The following is a 22063-nucleotide window of genomic DNA, read 5'->3' as shown; positions in this document are numbered from 1 at the left end:
CAAACAACACGAACAAATTGATGCGTTCAAGAAATAGCCACAACACCCGATCAGCAACCCACAACAATAAACCACACATAACCCAGATTGTTACAACAGAGTATCTTGTACTTTTGATGCTAAGTCAACAATCAGCCCAAACCCCCCCGACCCCCCCTGCAAATGAGCTGCTCATCTTAGCGGTTATGCTAACGTCACATGAGCTAATGCGTGTTAGCTACGGTTTATGTCGTGAACATGCTGGGGATATATTGGGCTGGTGAGAGTCGAAATGTAGAAGAACGTAGCGTTTTGCGAGGTCTTGCCGTCCCCCACGTGACAAAATAATGTCGATAATCATAGTATTTCGGGACACTGCTTGAGGGAAGATCAAAAGCCGTATGAAATATGGTATTTTTGTTTTGCTTGATTTGATAGTTAAAGCCTATCTATTTTTTTTTTTTTGGCATGTACTATTCTGTCAAAATCATGAAAGTTATCGAAAAATCGTGAAATAGATATTCATGTTAATAATGATCCAAAAATGGATTTAACCCTTGTAGTCCACCGCTTGCGATAAATGTAAAATGATGTCTTTGAATCAAAGGCAAATGCATTCGGAAAAACACGAGAGAGCTGAAACGTATGGGGGGGTTCTAAAATGGCCTAAATTTCATGACGTCACCGGCTGATAATTCTCAGGCATTGCAGCAATAATAAAAAAACGTTGTGATACCTTAATCTTCACAATTTACATATTTTGCACCATAGAGACCCATTATAATTCATATTTTTGAATGCATCGTAAACCGAATGTGTATACATGCATTTCACGCGATTTTTACGTCAATCGCTTTGTTTTCGCTTGGACAGACGTGTGTGTATGCCACATTGTTGGGTTGAGGTCATTCCAATTGTGCAACTTTTAGGTGGCGCCAGAGGATCGCAAATGAGTTTGCCTTTTTGCAGGAGGCTTCAAACCAATTTACATGAACACGTCCGGTCGAGATTGTTAGTAGGGCTTGGTTGGGATCTCCAGACACAATTTTTTTTTCCTTTTGCAAAAAATAAAAAATAAAAAATCCCAAAGAACTAATAAAAACTATATATGTATGGATAGCACAGATGCCTCTGAACATTTTGAGTGTTTGAAAAAAAAATTTGTATACCACAAAATACATCATTTACAAAAATTGTAAAATGCGTAACTTAGGGTTTTTTTTCTAGTTGTTGTTGACTGCAACTCGTTACATGTCTCATGAGAAGAAAAAAAAGCATAAATAAATAAATCATTTGTATTAAATGTCATGGACAAACGGGACACCACGGGATATTACAATGGGATGTGATTGGCCTGATCAGATAACAGCCAGGCATAGGCAAAAAAAGATTACCCATGTAGGTCAAACACACACACGTGCATATATATACGTGTGTGTGTGTGTGTGTGTGTGTGTGTGTGCGTGGGCGTGTAAAAGTAGTACAAAGCTGTCACTTCCTCTCACTTTACAGCACTTCCTCTCACTTTACAGTCCGACAGGACTGTAACACACACACACACACACACACACGCACGCACATATGTGGACACATAGACAAACAAACACAAGCACACGTCAGGAAACTTCGATTTCTACGTGCAAGGAGGAACTCGCAAGGCATGCGGACGCCACCCAAATCCACCCAAAACACACGCAAGTGTACGGAAGCACGTAGATGCCCACACAGCCATGCACAAGTATGTTAAGCATGTGAGCAGAACACGTCATTTGTAGTGCAAGATCATCGGAACTGTGCTCGTTTTCTTATTTTGGGGCAGCGGGGCGAGGGGTAGGCGGAACCTCACAATGTGCCAAAGGCTCAAAATTAACCAATGAAAAGATTAAAAAAAAGAGACTACTGTAATTGAAAATCAAATCAAGCAAGAAATTAACGATTGCAACTAACCAACTACTTTGCAACTCGATGAAATGAAGGATACACTTGAAGTAACAAACCGCTAAAAAAATAATAATCGTAACTGACAGCAAAAAGAACCGTCTCTCCAGAAGAAAAAAAATCATTATAATAAAATAAAAATCGCTGGAATCGAGTAACAAAATCGCTCTGATAACTTTGTGGCCACTGAAGTAATGGCCGAACTAACTTTTGAAACCAACAAACATAACTGTTGTAGCTTATAAACGAATCAACTACCGATGGATCAAAATAAAAAGCTAAATTATTGCAAAAATAACTAAATAAATAAATGTATTCGGTCTTAAGAATTCCGAGCGAGGAAGTCCGTTTGTAGTCAGGAAGCGTACGTGAAGGAAGAGTACGGAAGGTTGACGTTTCTTGTGACTAGCGAACGGTAGCTAAATTTAGCGCAGCGTGCTCATTCATAATTCAGCGTGACCAAAGCCTCGTTCTCGACCAATCAATAGCTCATTAGGGCCAGAGAGCAGGCAGGGGGTTGGACGTTTAGGTCACAACAGCACTTGACATCCATTCGACTTCATCCATTATTTACATTTCCTCACTTAGCTGTTAGCATTTAGCATCAAGTCACTTTCTGGCTTGCGATTGGGGGGAAAAACAAACCGCTTGCTGGACGCAAAATTGTGTCTTGCAAAATCCGTTCAAGGGAAGTTTAAATGACGGATGAACGGGGGGGGGGTGTATTTTTGGGGGGTGGGGGGTGGGTACACTCGATTGGGAACCACAAACTCTGCCTGGCAACAAGTGACACCTGAGTGCACTTTCGGCCATTTTGAAAGATCCAACATCCGTTCAGAAATGGCGAGACAGTATTCGGCAGACTTGCCTGCAGAGTAACCTTCAGTTGCTTTTATCTAGCCGACGACAGGGCGACCTTTGTGCCCAATTAAAACCGCAACATGGAAAAACATGTCGGGCGGCAAAGATTTTGCTGGCGTGTCCCGTCAAAATTTGTAATGACACGGCGACGTCACACGGCGCGTCAGGCGACGTGGCGTTTCTTCACATGCATGCACTTCCAGAGAGCTGCTTTAAGTGGAAATAACTAGCAGAATAATTTGTACTTCTAAGTAAGTCTTTTTTTTTTATAGTTTTGGAATATCCGTTCCGGTGCATGGTCGTCCATATTAGGACATTTGGACAAGCACATGATAGCAAGACACATCACGTTTGTTATACCCTGAAACAGTAGAGTGGTTCATTTTGAAGCCACTTCGCAACTATTGGCGCGCCGCGAGTGAATTTCAACAACAACAAAAATACGACTCAAAACGGTGCTGAAAAATATGCGGCGTGCTTAACGTCGAGCTAATTTAGTTCTGGCACGGAAAAAAAGTCAACATGATAACCTCAAAGTTGATTCATAAAGTGGTTGAGGGGTTAACTTGATAAGAAAATATCAGATAACGTATTTAGAGTTTGTTGATTTGTTGCACTAGTCTTTATTTGGCGTGAAAATGATTTTTGCATTTGTTGTTTATATGATTGCGCTCAAGTGTGTGCTCGAGTGCACGTGTCACTTGTGTTTGTCCGTTTTGAGGTTTGCTTTGCATGTGAATTGTAAGGAATAAAGACCAGAGCCGGAGAGACGCGCACACGCACCCCCCCCCCCCCCCCCCACTAAACGCGGCGTGTCGATTCAATCTGACGCTTCTCAGCGAACCAAATCCCTAATCTCATCTCATCTTTTCTCTCAAGAAAAAAAAAAAAAAGCAGGATGAGCTCAAAGGACATGCGCACACACACACACTCGGAATTCCAATCGAACACTCACTCACTGGATCGCTGGAGTTTGCGATCAATTGTGCAAATTGGACATGGCGTGTTACGTTGCGTTGCGTTGCGTTCCCGCAGCCTCACAGCAGAAACCGCAACCGTGAACTAAAGACTCAGCAACAAAACCATCGTTCAAAAACAATTTAGGGCTAGACGCTAGCGTCACGAGGTCACCAAACAATGCTAAGTGCCAACTTTACACCACTGCTGTAAATGCTAAAACGTTACACTCGATATGTTCAGCGGCAAAATAGCACTCGATGCTATCGTACTACTGAGCGGAAAAATGGCTTTAAATGCTGTCGTTCAAAAACAGAATATATTTAAACGCTAATTTCACACTAGTGTTGTAAACGCTCACATCACACGGTGATGTCACCTTTGGTCATTTGAGTGGAATTATCGTGCTAATGAGATAATTAAGCGGTGAGCACCAGGAAGGAGGCCACGCAGCGCTAACCGCCGCGAAAAGTCTCAAAGTGCACCTATCGCGCACGTGAACATGCTAAAGAGAAAGCTAATTGAGAGCAATTAGCGGCAAGGTGGGCGTAGCGGGAGCCGAAGAGGGGCATCTTAAAACACGTGCGTTCTTTCACCCTGCGTCAATTAATCGAGGAAGATTAAGTGATGGCTAATTTCCGCTCATGATTATCAAAAACAAGTCCCGAATAGCGGCGCTGTCTCCAATGCTAAATTGGCAGCTTTCACCGCCAAATTTCTGTGTTGATTACACGCTAACAACATTGATATCCACACACACAAAATAAGGTCACACTTTTATCAGTCAGTAAAAAAAATTAAATCTTAATCGTCGCTAATGTCATGTTTAGATGACACGCTAACTCACACAACCCTTGTTCATCTACAACATAGCGTAACCGCTAACACCACACCGTTAGCGCTAACTGCTAAGGACGCATGAAATGCTGTTACACTACTGTTAAAACACACAAAATATGACAAAATGTGAAATAGCGCTGAATGGTAGCATCAGATTGCCGTTGTCCAGCAACAAAATCCCACCAAAATGCTCACTAATGCAAAATTCTGACAACAACCTAAATGCGAATGACCACCAAATATGGATGGAAATGCTCAATAGCGCTTAACGTTAGTGAGAACTTCCTTCAAGTTGGATGGGAAAGAAGACTACGGGATTCGCAAGTCAAAAATGGCGTCAGCGTGGGCTTCCAAGGGGCGTCAAGGTCGCACGCAAAAAAAAAGAAGAAGAAAAGGAAGCGCCGCGCGGCGGAGGCGGCCATGTTTGCGAGACTGATTGAGAGTCTCAAACAAAAGGCTAACTAGCTCGCGAGGCACCCGGAGAGCAAGGTAACATTTTTTTTTTGTATTCTTTTTCTTTCAATGACCTTTAAATTCCTTTCAGGCGGCGGAACAAATGATTCCTGTGAAAAGATGCCAAATGAAAAACACGAAAACATTTCTATACGGGAAGCAAAAGCGCCGACCTTGCCTTTTCACTTTCACCGACAAATACTTTTACTGAGGTGAGCAGCGGGTTGACGTGCTTGGCGCATCCAAACGTTCTCAGCATTCACATATTTTTATTACTTTGCAAATTGAGTAAATTAAAATATTTGGCGCCCTTTTCTGAACCTGAATTGTTAACTTTGTTGATAGGAATCCAAACAAATTATTTTTTTAAAAAAAACGCTTTTGCCGATTTTCCTGAAAAAAAAAAAGAGTTTAAAAATAGTTTCATGTTTTTTTTTGTTTAAACATACAAACTTTGGAACCCCCGGCGCCCCTAAAAAAAATTTTTTTTTCTCTTCTTCTTGGCGTTCATGACACTGCATCTGCAGCTAGTAGATGTCAGTGCCGCCAGGCATGTTGTGGCACGATGAGGTACTACACTCAAGGCGCGTAACTCAAAATATTCCCTCATTTTTGAGCCAACGCAAACTTTTTCGTGCGCATGGAATGTTCGCGAGGTATATGTTAGTAAGCACTGATAAAAAGTTGGCGCGATCGCAGGGTCGCAAACGATTAACCGCAATTGTAGCGACAAACGCGAATGTCACGGTACGGCCGTTAAGCGACGTTCTAAGCTTGGCTTTGGTACCCGGTTCAAGTTTTATACACACCAAGCGCGTCTGTAATACACACGCATCACGACAAGCGAGCCGTTGAGCTACAGAAAATCCAATTTGCGCAGGCAGCACCTAAGCCACCTAACACAGTGGGCACACAGTGGGGCTCGGGGCCTTATTTTATTTTTTTTAAGCTTTTAAAGCTCCTGATTAAATGCGGAGGTGAGTTGGAAGCCAGCTTAGCTAAGGCAAAAAAACCAAAATATATTTTGGGGAATAAATTAAATACAAGTGGACGTGAAGAAAAAGTTTTTGCTGTTGCGTTAAAGAAATGTAATCTCTTCTCCCACAACGTTTTATTTTTATCCAAACCCCCAGACCACCAAAAAAGAAAACATTTTTGTATGTTTTTTTTAAAATTACAATTAAATTCATATTTAAAAAGTTCACATTCATAAATGTTTTTTTTTTAATCCAAAACATGAAGAAAACGTATTGGTTTTTTTTGTTTTGATACAAATTTACAAAGATATTGAAAATATTTAATCTACAAAGAATCCCTGACATTTATATTTTGTTTGTTTTATCCAAAATACTAAGAAAATATATTATGACTTTTCAAATTTTTTTTCATGACTTGCAATTCCGTGAAACATTGACCGATAAGAGTGTCACATGACCCAAGCTGTCATTTTGGGATGTCAGACCAAGGCTCCCAAGGCTGTCCGCCGAGCCGTCGGGGGCACGTGGGTAAAAATTCCAGCTGGGATTTAAAACCGCGGGATAAGACAAAGGAGAGCGACGCCACCTTTGCATAACTCTTCTATAAATTAGCCCACCAAAGTCAGTTTCACTTGGCAGCATGAAATTTGGTAGACATGCCTATCATGAGGAGACCCACAAAAAAAGTGGGAAGACATATATATAAAAATACATGAGAGGAGACAGAAGGCGGCCGTATGGGCTCTCTCACGTGTTGGCATGTTCTTGTCCTCGTGGGTTTTGTGGCGTTTTTGGAAAAAAATGCCCCCGAGGTCCACAAAAACATCTCATCCAACTGAATATGTACACTGGGTTTTGGGATTTGGGCCCTCAAAAAAGTTCCAAAAAGCCGTCAGTGAAGGCCAAGAGGAAGTCTGCCATTTGGCCATTTTTGCACCATCGTGTTTTGGGAAAATTCAACACCTGAAGGCAACGGGACATTTTTTTTTATCCGTTTCTATCACACTTGTAAAGTCTCATGACACTATGCCCAATAACACACTGTAAGTCTGCCATTTTGATTCAAAGCGGCCATTTTAGGCTCATTTTTGACATTTTTCCATGGGTCGGTTTTTTTTTTTGGTCCACTTAATTGTTGTCTATAGGTTTCGATTTTTTTTCTCCCCCCCCCCAACTCTCTGTCAAGACTCCCCCTTCTCTTCCTCGCTTTGACACCTTGAGTCCTCTCTTGTTTGCTTTCATCATCTCTTTAGCTTTCTTTCTTTCTTTAGCTTTTCGACACCTTCCCGTCCGTCGTCACGGAAACTGGGCATTCTCCTGCTCCTGACGATAGACATGGTAAGATAGGTGGCAAAAAAGCAGCGTACGTGCGCACACCCGCACACGCACACACACACACACACACACACACACACACACACACACACACACAGAGGGCAACAACAAAGTGACACAAAGGGATAATAAGGGGTCACCGCTGACTTGCACATAAAGAGCGCAAGAAGATGAAACGAACCAGGAAAGTACACACACACACACACACACACACACACACACACACACGCCCACAAACAAACGAATAAACATCCGCACACAGTCCATCACAATGCCGCCTCCATGAAAAAAAGTCCTCACTAATTATTTGAGATTTTTGTGTCGGTATATATTGTTAATGAATGATGAATGAATTAATAATTTTGAATATGTTTTGCAAAATTTTAATAAGATGTTTTTTGAGGTGCTTTTGGGCATTTCAGTAATTTTTTTCTATGTTTTCTTTTGGGGGGTGGTTGTAAATGGGTTGGGTTTTTTGTGCATGTTTTGTGTTTTTAAGTTTTTGTATGTTTTTGTGGGGGTTTTTTTTTCTTTTGGGAGATTGTGAATCTTTTTCTGCGTTTTAATACTTTGTCTAAAATGGTCTTTGTGTTTTTGTTTTTATTGGTGTGTTATTTTTTTTTTTGCATGTTTTAGACGCACAGAATAGATGTTGACTCGGACCCACCCACGTTTTAGTGATTTTTTATTTTTTTTTTGCAATAAAGGCCTTTTTGTGTGGAAGGTGATATTTGAGTTGGTTTTTTTCTTCCTTTTTTAAAATTTGTCTTAATTGAAGGTGTTTTTGTACTGACCGCTGTCAGCCAGCTGTGGAGATTGTCTGAAATGAGGGTGAGCTAACGAGGTCAGGGGGCCCCGAGCTGTGAAATCAAAGACATATTTTGGACTGGCGTCTGTACGTGTGTGTGTGTGTGTGTGTGTGTGTGTACGTGAGTATATGCGCTTTGGTTATCATATGATGTTCACAAGAAGCAGAGCTGCAGGCGGAGGACAAAGAAGCTCACAATGTTGTTCTTCTTTGTCTTCTCGGAAGATGTCTTGGTCTCATTTGGACGTTAGGCAAGTCAACTCTGACCTATTTGCAATAGCACCGCTGCTCCCCCCACGCTACTGCGAAACCCGCCCTCCAACCCCCCCCTATGCGCGTGCGTGCGTGCGCACACACACACACACACACACGTCCACCCACATAGCCACACACACACACCAATACTGTAGGTACGCTCACGGGCAACTCGCTTGGTGGTGGCCAGATGGCAGCATGGAAACGGACCAAAATAAAACGTGCCAGCAACAACGTGATGAGCTTTTTTTTTTTTTTTTAAAGACACTTCATCCGGTTCACCACCTAACCACTCTCAATTGAAGCTCAATTAGCTAACAGCAGCGGTGCCAACGAGTCAAAACACGGCTTTCTGACCGAAAGGAGGATGACCGAATTCTGAAAACAACCGAGATTGGTTGTCCCCTGAGCCCTCCGCAAACGCGATGTCGTTTTCAGTCGACAGCAAGTGGCAACGTGGAGATGGGATAAAAATGGGTGGATGATGTTGCTTAATTCACATTCCGCAAATGCGAACATTAATCAGAATGTCATTTTTAGACAAGCTGGCTTGCATAGCGCACCTTATTGTAAAAACCATTTTAAGATCGAGTCCCCCTTTAAACAAAAATCCCACCCCCCCTGAAATAAAAAAGACTCATCTGTGACAGTCTCCACGTCCCCCAAAAAGAGAGCCTGAAAATATCCCCCCGCTAGCTGAAAGCTAACACATAATGGAAAACAAGCACTTAGCATCGCTAGTCGCTGTTTTCGCCCTTCAATCAATGCATATTAGAACACAAATGGTGCATCAACACATGTAGACTGACCGTATAGCAACGATAGGCGCATATTCTATTCATACGCGAAAAATGCTGGCCAATGCCACGTCTCCTAATTATGCGTCGGTCAACACCGCAACCATTTTTGTTAGGTTTCAACCCGTTTTTTGCAATTTTACCCTTTTTTTTTTTTAACAGACATACATGTATATATTCTGAGGACATGTTACAGGTCAGTGTACATTTGGCACCATGGTAATAAAGAAGCCTACAACGCGTGTGCATTTCCCCACCTGAAATTTAATTATTTTTGGTGTTAGATACATTTAAATGTTTTTTTTTTTGTTTTTTAATCGTTAAGCAGCTTGACAGTGAGAAACCATTTTGGAGGCTGGAACGCACCATTGAGTTTAATGGGGCACGTGATATATACGATCGCGTGCCCAGAACAATATCTGACATATCACTGACCCAGACCTCGAAAGACACACACACACACACACACACTAAAAGGGGGGGGGAGGGTTTAACAACTGGTCATAAATATTTCCCTTTCTGAAAAAAAAAAAAAAAATCAAAGGTCTGCTCTACTCTTAATTTGCTGCCACGTGTGCATTTGTGCGATGAAGCGCGCGGGCTTGTCGGAGTGGGGGGAGGGTCTCTCCAGTTTAATATTGACACACGGGGAGGAGCGGAGAAGGCCGCCCGCATGAAGATGACACATTAGGCCTAATTCGGGGGGGGGGGGGGGGCGTTGCCTTCATTGCGGCGCCGCACAAGCGCACGTAAGCGTTTTCCGCCAGCTGTCCAAAGGTGTCGGGTCCAAAGAGCGAGACGCACAAAAAGTGCGATTGTGATTTGAGCTTCGCGATGGACCTGCGAATTGTTTTCAAAGTGAAGCCCGTAAGGAAAGAGTTGAAGGTTAGCGTCGCGTCAAGCTAAGGGGTTGCGCTCGGGGGGGGGGGGCTTGGGGTTGCCTTTTAAGCTTTCTGATTAAATGCACGAGGTCATCCTTGTGGCTTTGGCGTGTAATGCGTTGGTGGCATGCCGCACAGGGCGGCCATTGTTGCTGGGGGTGGGGGGTGCTCAAGTAGCGTGGAGAACTTGTTACACGCAGCAACTTTTTTTTTAGGGGGGGGGGGTCGTCACACTTGGGAAATAAAAATCCAAATTCTCTCATGACGGACGACGCGCTTGACCACAAACTTGACAAACATTGTGTGACTCTTGTGTTTGCCGCAATAACACCCCCACCCCCCCACCTCCCATCCTCCACCCTCTAACGTTGACTGTCACCATTCACGCGTTGGGCCGAGTTGAAAAATCAAGGTCGCAACAATGTCAAATACAAAATAGGTTCACTTTTTTCCTGGTTAGCGTAGCGGATATGAATCTGGGTAGGTGTCGTTTGTGGGGGGCGGGGGGGGGGGTGGGGGGGCGATCAGCTTTGAGCGGAAGTAGGCTACTTGAGGTTCCACGATGACCAAAACAAATTTTGCAGAAAATCATACTGAGTCACGCCTCAAATTCTTGCTGCTGGAGGCTGTAAATTTCCCCAGTGTGGGACAAATAAAGGATATCTTATCTTATCTTATCTTAAATTAAAGTGCCCAATGAGCGACTCTGGCGTCACGATTCCCTCGCGGGATGACGTAATGGGCAAAAACTTACAAACAGACCCAAAAAAAAATGCTTGGCAACAGCGTCTCGATACTGCATAGCCTCATCATGACAAAATAATAAAAATCATAAAAAATACGTCAAAACGCCCGCACGCAGCCACGATTGGCGCCAGCGCGCCCCGCGTGAGCATCAGCCGATTAGAAAACGGCTAACTGAATATCTAATTAAATGCCTTGACGAGACCTCTTTCATAACGCGGGAACAACTTTGAGAACGCCGTCGCCGGAAAGCGCTTTCGCTTGCTCACGGGAGGTCGCCGCACTCCGCCGCATCTTCGCCGCGCAAACGAGCGCAAATTGAATTGGCACCAAACCGCATATTGAGTCATACGTCGAATTAAAAGCCGCCGTAAGCGCTTTTCATATGTGTAATTAGATTATCAATGAGCTGGATGATGTCAGAATTTGATGATGTCATAAGTTCAATCACCTTTTCAACTCACTGAGGCGCCAAAATGAAAAAAGAGGAACGTGTCAGATTTGGTGATGTCATCAAACAATACAACTTTTTTTTTCTTGAAACACTCCACCTCTTATTAAACCAACAAATTTGATCGAGCCTGTCGTTCACATTGCACACCGATTCCATGGTTGCGATGAAAAGCAACCCCCAAAACGTTCTACTCCTTGGAAACCTTGAGGAGACTTAGTCTTTGCCACTTGTTCAGATGTTCGTGTCAAGTCGGTCGTCTTCACTGCTGAACGCGCTAATTAAAATACACGGTGAAGTGGTGACATTCGATGTCGGAGGAGGCGTTTAAGGCTTTATTAGGAAAAGAAAAAGAAAAAAAAAACGCCACGTTTGAAGGAGAAAAATATGGCGGCTGTGCCCACGCGTCAATTAAGTACTGAGAGCGACTGTGCTAACGTGCGCACACACACACACACACGCACGCGCGCACACCAATTGATGCTTTGGCAGTTTAGACATTAGTTGACGTTAGTTATTAGCGATCAGCTGAAGCTAACACTTAGGCATTAGCTAAAATTAGCTTTGGCTCATTAGTGGCTGAATCGAGCTATTAGCACTTAGTGAAAAGTAACTCTTAGCCATGAGTTGACGCTTGAGTTAGCCTTGAATCAGCGACACTAGCGGCGGAATGGAGCCGAGCCGGTGGATTAAAACGCTTCAGACTTTTGGATAAGAGAGAGATTGGATCTGGCACATCAACGTTAGCTACTGCTGGCTTTTCACCGCAAATACTTTAGTGAGAAGTTCATCTTCAAAAAACCTGCTACAGTGTTAGCTTAGCAACGGTGCGATTTCATATTTGGCCACACACCACTGTAGGACACGCGTGGAAGTTTTCGGTCAACTTCACATATTTCCTCGGCTACGCTACCCCGATGCTAAGCTACATTCACAGCCAAAGAGGAAGCCAGCGTGAATGGGGGGGGATGCGAGGCGAAGATGACAAAATAAACCCGGGAAGAAGATTTAAAACTCGAGTGACATTTTTACTGATGGCCATCTTGACCTTCACTCGCTGCGCGCATGTGTAGCGCGGTGTGTACACACTCGGGTGAGTTTGACACCTAAGTGATGGTGACAGAGGAGAGCGAGGCAGAGGGCCCTGAAGCCCACTCGGTCCTTTACGCAGCTGCCCGTGTCGCCATCATAGGATGTGGACACGGATGTAATATTCGACTGCAATGAGCAATGCTAAATTAGCAACAAGATAAATACAACATGTGGATGTAAATAGCGCTTTCACAACAGCTCCAGTCAGAACAATTTGACTCATCCCAAGTGGGTTGCTGGATAGCCAGCTGGGTCAGAAGAAGTGGAAGAAATGGAATGATGGCTCAGTGGGTACATAAGGCTATTCTCGTCAACGAAATCTAAACCAAATACCTGAAACAGTACGAAATAAGATCAAAACTTATCAAAACTCCTCAAAACTCACTTGTATTCTTTGGCGTTCGACTCAGCATGACTTGGATTTGTTCTTGGTTTTACTGTTTGGTGCTTTCTACCGCCTTTATTACCGATTTGTCTTACTGTTTATTGTGCATCTTAAATCGCTCCATGTACAGCACTTTGTATGCAGCAATGGCTGTTCGAAAGTGCTCCAGAAATACTCTTGACTTGACTTGACTACACTCCACAAATCCTCCTAAAACTCATACTAAGACGAACCAAATCTCTACTAAAACCGAGCATAAAAATAAATAAATAAATAAAGCAAAAAGGTGCACTAAAAAATGTAATTGAAAAAAAATAAAAGCCAAAATGAAATAAAAATAACCATAATGAAAACCCAAACCCCGATGGATACGTACATAGTTTCAGTTTTAATCCAGACCTGATCCAGGTTGCGCGTTTGGCATCATGTAAATCTCCGTCCGGTCTAAATGCGCTACTAGTGTGTGTTTTGTATTGCTGAATTCTCTGTAGTAACGACTATAAAACAATGACTGTTAGAAATAGTCAACATTGTGAGTAATCCATCGACGCCGGTGCTTTGCGCTCATTAGGAGCTCTTTACGTTTCAATCCGAGAGCGAGATCCACGGGAGAGAGGGAAGACGTCTCACTCCGCCGGGAGTCGCCGCGGTGGGAGAGGAAGCGGAGCATGCTCGCTAACGACCTCTATCGAGGTGTAATGCACATTTTGTGGCGGGGTGAGCGCTAACCTGTGTCAAGACCGACATCTTGATTTGTGATGTCTAATTCAAAAAAAAAAATAATAATAATAATAATAAAAAGCTTTAACACCATAAGGCTGATCTCTGATTATTTGATTGACAGACTCCATACATTCCCATTAGCACCTCACTGTGGTGTTGTGTGTGGTTGCCACGGTGTTTAATTAGCTCCAGATCAGAACAATGACTTGTGAGTGTGTGTTGGGGGGGGGGGGGGGGGATTGAGCAGCTTTTTTTCTTTCCCCCAGGACGCATTGCTAGCAGACAAAGCTAAACATGCCATTTGATCAGGAAGTAGTGGAAAAGCTTTTTCTGAAAAGAATACATGAAAGATGAAGTTAAGATCCCTTTTAATCACAATTTGTTCTTCTTCATCTTCTTCAGTCTTTACTTTGATACTTGAGTGTCGCTAATTAACCGGAGGAAACGACGTGACACGATTCGTAAGATTCTGAAAATGCTACATTTACACTGGGTCCAACTATTGCACACTGGATCAGATCTGGATTAAAATCAAACTCCACAACTCTGATTACTTTCGGCGCAGATGTGGATCAAATTTAGATCAAACACAGCAAACATGACATCATTTGAGAGTAAGATGTCTGGACAGGTTCGGTTGACATTGCGTACAAATATGCTATCTGGATCAGATCTGGATTAAAATCAAACTCCACAACTCTGATGACTTTCGGCGCAGATGTGAATCAAATTTAGATCAAACACAGCAAACATGACATCATTTGAGAGTAAGATGCCTGGACAGGTTCGGTTGACATTGCGTACAAATATGCTATCTGGATCAGATCTGGATTAAAATCAAACTCCACAACTCTGATGATGACTTTCGGCGCAGATCTGGATCAAATTTAGATCAAACACAGCAAACATGACATCATTTGAGAGTAAGATGCCTGGACAGGTTCGGTTGACATTGCGTACAAATATGCTATCTGGATCAGATCTGGATTAAAATCAAACTCCACAACTCTGATGACTTTCGGCGCAGATGTGAATCAAATTTAGATCAAACACAGCAAACATGACATCATTTGAGAGTAAGATGCCTGGACAGGTTCGGTTGACATTGCGTACAAATATGCTATCTGGATCAGATCTGGATTAAAATCAAACTCCACAACTCTGATGATGACTTTCGGCACAGATCTGGATCAAATTGAGATCAAACACAGCAAACATGACATCATTTGAGAGTAAGATGCCTGGACAGGTTCGGTTGACATTGCGTACAAATATGCTATCTGGATCAGATCTGGATTAAAATCAAACTCCACAACTATGATGATGACTTTTGGCAGAGATCTGGATCAAATTTAGATCAAACACAGCAAACAGGACATCATTTGAGAGTAAGATGCCTAGACAGGAACGGTTGACATTGCGTACAAATATGCTATCTGGATCAGATCTGGATTAAACTTCAATTAACCGCCGCAAAAAATGGAAGACATGCAAGAGATGAAATAACTAAGTGGCAGAACATGATACCTTGACCTTAGATTTAAAAATATGCAATAAATATGCAAACTCGATCAGATCTGGATTTAATTTGACTCACGTGACAAATGTGTCATTGTCTGAACAGGCATCTACATTGCGATCCAATACCCAATCGGGATCAGATCTGGATGAAATGTATAACATCCATTGAGATTTGATGTATTTTCTTGACATTTTATCGAGGCAAAACAAAGCCTCCTTGGCGGAGGCTCGTAAGCGAGGTTGAGGCCTGTCCCTTTAACTGCTGCCCGCTCAGCTCCATTATTGTCATTATTGTCTCGTTAGCGCAGAACGCACTGCCTCTTAATATTCATTAATTTGTTCACGGACGTCCGGGTGACGCCGCCTGTAATTTCATTTACGGTCAATTTTCGCTACGCTTGGCCATGAACGAGGAGGACGTGAGGTGAGGGGGGGTGGGGAGACCAGGAGGTACTGAAACGGAGTTTACAGTTATCAACCGGCACTACAGGTTTTGTTTTTTTTGGGGGGGGGGGGGGATTTATTTGTATTTGTAAAACGTGGGGCGAATTACGGTCATTTCATTTTAAGTTATTTAATTTTTTTTGCATTTCCCAATGCGTTTTTTTTTGGGGAGAAAAAACTATATTGAATGTTTATCAGCATTTTCTGAAAACTTCTTGAGGTTTGTAAAAAAGAATACTAACAATAATTTTGCATAATTTCATAAATACAAGAGCGGCTGTATTGCTGCCATGTATTTTGAAATGACTGTTTTGTTTTGTTTGTTTTTTTGTAAAACAAGAAACAAGAACATCAACATAGCACACATTCTTGACCAAATCCAAAACATAAGCACAATCCACCAAACGGCTGACCTTCAGCCTCCAAGAAACAAAACACACACACACACACACTTTGTAGCGTACACCACGTCCCAAACTGGTTTTTGCACAGACACACAAACACATGCACAGATGCATACACACAGGCACACACATCTTGATAATGATCAAAAGCTGTGGTGGGGGGAGGGGGGGAGGATAAGCTCAAATATGACCTTCCATACAAAGGCGGCCTTGATTGAAAAAAAAAAAAAAGGAATTCACTAAAAGGTGGGTGGGTCCAAGTCAACATTGTGTGTGTGTGTGTGTGTACATTTAGTCAAAACGCTCCAAACCTCGCATGAGCTCACAAGGTGTCGATGTCCAAAAAAATAAGCCAACCAAATCCAGGCAGGGTTCACGTAACTCACTAAACAAAAGGAGCACAAATACACACACACATACAAACACACACACCTACACAATGGAAGGCTTAAATATATTTGGGGCAGAGGTGGCACATTGTGTATAAATTTTAAGGAAGCCAGAAACTAGGAGGTAGGCTGTGACATCATTTTAGCATATAGCCACGAGTTAGCAGGTATCGTTAGCATGCAGCACGAATCGCTAGTCGTTTGTGATTAGCATACAACGCATGTTTCACAAACTGCCGTGGATCTTTTCCAATGGTTTGCAAATTTATATGTTTTACATGCAGATGACTTGCAACCGGGTGACAGCTGATGCGTCGACTGTCAATGCTCATTAGCATATACCCGTTATGGAGTAGCATCTCGCATGTCCAGGCTAGTCTACAAAATATGTACTATTGATAACCGTTTGCGTGTAGCTTGTTAATAGCCGACTGTGTAGCTTCTTGTTACCGTGTCGCGGCTAAATTGTGGATGCCTGTCTGTATGTAAAATGAACACAGGTATAAGAATGGAGCGGTTAACATTTAGCCTGTAGCTTTTCATTCGTTTAGAACTCCTTAACTAGCGTGCTAATGCTTATCTATATGTAGATGGCAATAAAAATGTGGCTGTTAGCATGTATCCTGTCACTTGTCAATGGCAGATTCTCAACAGAATGTAGCTTCACGTTAGCATGTAGCTGCCTGTTAGCAGGCAGCGGTCTGGTTGGCACCTCCTCAAATGTGTACACAGATGCCCAGATATATGTGTGTGCGCGTGTGTGCATATGTAATGACCAGTTTAAAGATTTACAACGATTAGGACCCCACCCTAATTCATTCACCGTGGACGTATTGTTTCTTTTTTTTAAAGAAGCAGATGAGAGGGTGGCAAACGATTGTGAGGTTTGTGGGTGGAGTTTGCTCCATCTGTGCATTTCGATGGAATGCATGAGGGGTGGTGGCACTGGGGGGCAGGAGAAATTTTCTACCATTCATGAGATGGGCAGGGGCGGGGGGGGCGGCGCTCGCCAACATGACATGCAAACAAATCTGGCATTCTATGGCAATGATAGAAATGTTCTCGAATTGAAGCCGAGTGTTTGTATGGTGCTTTTTCGCGTAATACAATAAAAGACCTCAAGCTAGCGAAACACAAAACTAAACAGAACCAACAGGGCACAAAAAAAAATGAACTCATTGATGTATCGCAACACTTGAGTTAATGCTCGTAAGCATGCGAGATTGCAAGACTTTAAACTAGCAAGTTAGCCGGTGGAAGACCCACCACATTTAAGCCAGAGTAGAGTAGCACGATAAACAAAAACGTCATTCAGGTTCTGAATAAACTCAGACGAGCTCATTGGTAACAACAAACAACAACAACAGACTCACTTATGTCCTATTCATGAAGTTGAGTGAACAAAGCCGAGCTAGCATGCTCCGTACCATGTTAACTTTTAAAGACTCAAAATTGAATGTTAGCTGATGCGACACACAATCCTAATGAAACCGCAAAAGGGCAAACAATCATCGCAAATTGATTCCCGCGCTGAGAAATAAGATGCTAGCTAGGTTAGTTAGGATTCTCCTAGCATGCTAGGCCCATATAATACAGAACATTTTAGTTTAAAAGGACCTCAGGTGGCATTTTTACCCTGCCTGTCATCCACTCAACTCAGAACCCCCTCTGAAGGCACTGGGGAGTGAGGTTTGCTGGTTTTGTTTTGACTGACAAACTGACATCCGTTAAGAGTCAAGCTAGCTCTTTAGCTTCTAACACACACAAATTAAGCCGTCAGAGCACAAACTAACACGGTAGAATTTGCCTCTTCCTGCCACTTGGCTTAATAATTAACGTAGTGTGTTTTGGATGACATTTAGCTGCCGTCTTATCTGCTAATACGTTACGCTAAGTGTGTGTGTGCACAGTTCACACACACACACACACACACACAAGGCGTGAAACGACTGTTTAATTCAGTGTGAGGAGACGGGGAGGTGTTGACGATCTAAAAATAAATAAATAAAATTGGAAAAAGAATCTGCAAATTACACACACACACACACACACACACAAAACAAGGTGTCAAGCGCACACAAGCCTACATATTGTGACAACATGCGTTTTGTTGATTTGCATTTATTGCATTTCAAGTACTCATGCGTGTACGGACAACAAAATGTTGCGAGGGCGTTTTCAAGCGGTCCTGCAGCACAATAGCGTCAATGCGGAATCATGTTACGGCACAAGACAAAACGCTAAAAGCGTCTTTTTCGATAACCTTTTCTGAGTTTTAAAATGTACGTGAGCCCCGTAACTGATGGAAAAAGGCACCCCAAGAACTAGTCGCTGGCTGCTAACGCTTGTGAGCTGGCACAGAATTACACAATTTTCAATCGATGGAGGCAATGTATTCATTTATTTTATTTATTTTTATTGTGTGCTTTAAATTACAAACTGGACATGATTTTGGGATAATGGAGGTAGCAACGGTATATGACGGCAATTTAAAGCAGGATGTTAGAAGACCAAATTCAATCATATTAGAACAACAACAACAGAAATGTCACTTTTTCGAAATGTTGGCATTTTCAGGCTGATGTTTTTTAGCAGTCTTGAACGTACACGTGTTGGTAAATGTAAGGCATGGAAAAGTGGACCAAAATTGTTATTTTAAACAGCACCAATATAAGAAACAATGGCGCTATTCTAAAATGTCTCTACTTTTAGACACCCCCCGTCCCGTTTGATTTTAGAATGTTCTGGTGGAGATAAACGGTAAAACCACCGAGATTTTTAGCTGTAGCGTAGTATAGCATCATTTTTTTAGCAATTACACATAAACAAGTGATGCCATTCAAAAAACATTTACAGCCATCTACAACTGCCATAATAACAGTACGTACTGCGATTTCAGCAAAATGCTTTCATGCTAATGTAGAAGCTAGGTCATCAGTCAAGAGACACTTGCTGTAGCCCGAGAGAAGGCTCACGTCCATTTGTTGAACCATCCGACCTAAGCTAACATGTAGCGCTCATCATTTGAGTACACGCCAACCTGCGCCTGGCCGCCAATTAGCCCTCAAAGCCACAAACATGTCAGGCCACAATCTCGGTTGATAAACGCTGGCTTAAGAGCTTTGAAAGCCACCACAGCCGCAGAGACTGGGAGAAAGAAAGGAGAGGGGACAAGACGGGAAGGAAGGAATGACGGTCAAGCCGGCAGGTGAGTTGGGAATCCCAAAAGAAAGCGCTTCCACTTCTGGTGACACGCATCCCAAATTGGGACACAAAACAGGAAGTAGGTCACTTATTACATGGACAACTACCTTGAAGAGAAATAGCGTAGCATGGCACAGATTCGCTATACAGATATCGCCTTGTGTAATATCGACACAGGACGATTTGTTGCCCTGTCAGGATGGAATCATTTCCCGGAAAGAGGGCCAGATGGCTGAAATGACCGATAGACTGATGAGATACAGCATATCATAGCTTCACAGCTAGCTAGATACAGTCGGTAAATAGATCAGAGAACGTTGAATAGCATCGATAGCTTAGCTGAGCTAGATGGATAGCTTGACATACATCTCCTGCGTGAATTAGCACAGAAGTGACTTTCAGCTTTTTTTCCTATTAAGGGGTCGCCACTATGAGTTACTTGCATGATTTGTTTTGCGTTGTTTTTGTTGACTTGTTGTCTTGACACAACCCACCCATTTTTATTCAGGCTTGGGACCAGCTGGGAATTGTTGGAGTGACCAGGAATGGGCAACAAGCATGTGTGAAGGCTAATATTTGAGGCGAACGACACTACCTTGTCATCTTCCACTTTTTTTTTTATATATTTAAAGAGGTTATATGTTCAGTGAGTGGATGGACAGACGGACAGTTCAATAGCAAGATAGCCGAGCCTAGAATTACCACAAAAAAAAACAGATACCGATACAAAAACACGTAGCTAAGCTAGCTTAGGTAGAGCGTAGCATTTTAGAAAACGGAGCAAAGAATATAATAGAAATAAAATAGTTACAAGTATAGTATAGCACGCGACGAAAGGAAAATTAAAGTTTTAGAGGGACCATCATGGGAGGACAAGCCCCTACACGGGATGCTGTACCACCGGACCATAACTGAAGTGGCCGATCTCAAGAAGTCCTATCAGTGGCTAAGAGAGGGCTGGCCTGAAGGACAGCACAGAGGCACTCATCCTGGCTGCTCAGAGCAGGCCCTGAGCACCAGAGCCATCGAGGCCCAGGTATACCACACCAGACAAGACCCAAGGTGTAGGTTGTGCAAAGAGGCACCTGAGATGATGGAACGCCATAACCAGGTGGCCGGCATAGTCTACCGAAACATCTGTGCGGAGTATGGACTGGAAAACCCAAGGTCAACACCTCCGAAGGTGGTGGACAATGACAGAGCGAAGATCCTGTGGGACTTCCAGATCCAGACAAGATGGTAATCAGAATACCAGAACCAAGAACCAGATATCGTGATCATAGATAAAGGGCAGAGGAAAGCCGTTGTCGTGGATGTAGCGGTCCCAAGTGATGGAAACATCAGAGTGAAGGAACATGAGAAACTGGAGAAATGCCAAGGGCTCAGAGAGGAGCTGGAGAGAGCCTGGAAGGTGGTCGAAGCACTCGGGGCAGCGACCCCCAAAACTAGATGAGTGGTTGCAACAGATCCCGGGAACAACATCGGACATCTCAGTCCAGAAAAGCACAGTGCTGGTAACCGCAAAGATACTGCGCAGAACCCTCAAGCTTCTTGGCCTCTGGTAGAGGACCCGAGCTGAATGAGGGACGGACGGACACCACCCGAGGTGGGGTGAGACGAGGAATTTTATAGCACGGTTTGGATCCAGAATAGCTTCCCTTTGGGTTTCTAGCATAGATAGAGATAGACATACATGTAATAGTAGCATAGCATAATTTAGCATGATAAATATGGACTTGAATAATTTTGTGAAGCCACACACTAAAGCTATATCCAAATCTTTTGTCATGAAAGACTTACGCGTATTTGAAACGATCAATATGTGTGATGCATTTCATTAGCAGATGTTTTCAGATACCGTGTTCCACCCCGTGGAATAAATAAACGAACTGTACAACGATGAGGAATTAAAGTGACGTTCTTCATGGAGATCACTCCATCCTCATCCTCTCACAAGGAGCTTTTCTGGCTAAAAAATCTGCTGGGAAGAAGGAGTCGAGTGGGTCCCTAAGTAGGTGAGGGTTCAATGCGCAACATCTGGACACTGCCGCTCCAAAAAAAACCCCAGAAAAAAACTCGAAATCATCCCCGCCAATGTACGGCACTCCCGCTTCCCGCTCGGGGACGCCGTAAAAGGCGGATTAGGCCGGCGAGGTCGCGGGATCACCGGCGGAGTGGACGATAATCTTGACATAACATCGGGACGGCTGGATGTAACCGGATTAAAACGCCAGCTAATGAAATACACTAGAAATGGAGGTTGAGGCACGAGGGAGGAGGACCAGGAAAGGGGTGTGGGGAGGGGGGGTGGGTCAAAATAAAAACAAAAGAATACAGCAACAACAATTGAAGAAACACTTCAAAACTGCGCATAATAATATCTCTTGACAATGCGCGCTCCCCCCAAAAAAGCCCATTAAGAAGAGGGGAGTGAAGGAGGTAGGGTGGGTAGGGGGGGTAATGTTTGGAGATCGCGAGCGCGCACGTCCTCCTCCCCTGGAACCAAAAAGGCCGGCCGGTGCGCGGGCACGCGGCCAGAGTGGCCACGCTGATTGGTCGAGGCGCGGCTCCGGGGAGAGCACGTGACGCCCACGATAAATAAACAGCTCGGGAACCAAACGCTTT

General features: G+C 43.3%; 1 protein-coding gene across 1 annotated transcript in view; it reads right to left on the bottom strand.

The window, feature by feature from the left end:
• The window catches only part of lcor (ligand dependent nuclear receptor corepressor), a 37258-nt gene that overhangs the window by 14839 nt on the left and 356 nt on the right, over window positions 1-22063 (bottom strand). The window lies entirely within an intron of this gene.

The sequence above is a fragment of the Hippocampus zosterae genome, chromosome 13 (assembly GCF_025434085.1).
Source record: "Hippocampus zosterae strain Florida chromosome 13, ASM2543408v3, whole genome shotgun sequence".
In the NCBI taxonomy this organism is placed as follows: domain Eukaryota; kingdom Metazoa; phylum Chordata; class Actinopteri; order Syngnathiformes; family Syngnathidae; genus Hippocampus; species Hippocampus zosterae.
The sequence above is the reverse complement of the archived record's forward strand: the minus strand, read 5'-3'. Positions and strand labels throughout refer to the sequence as shown.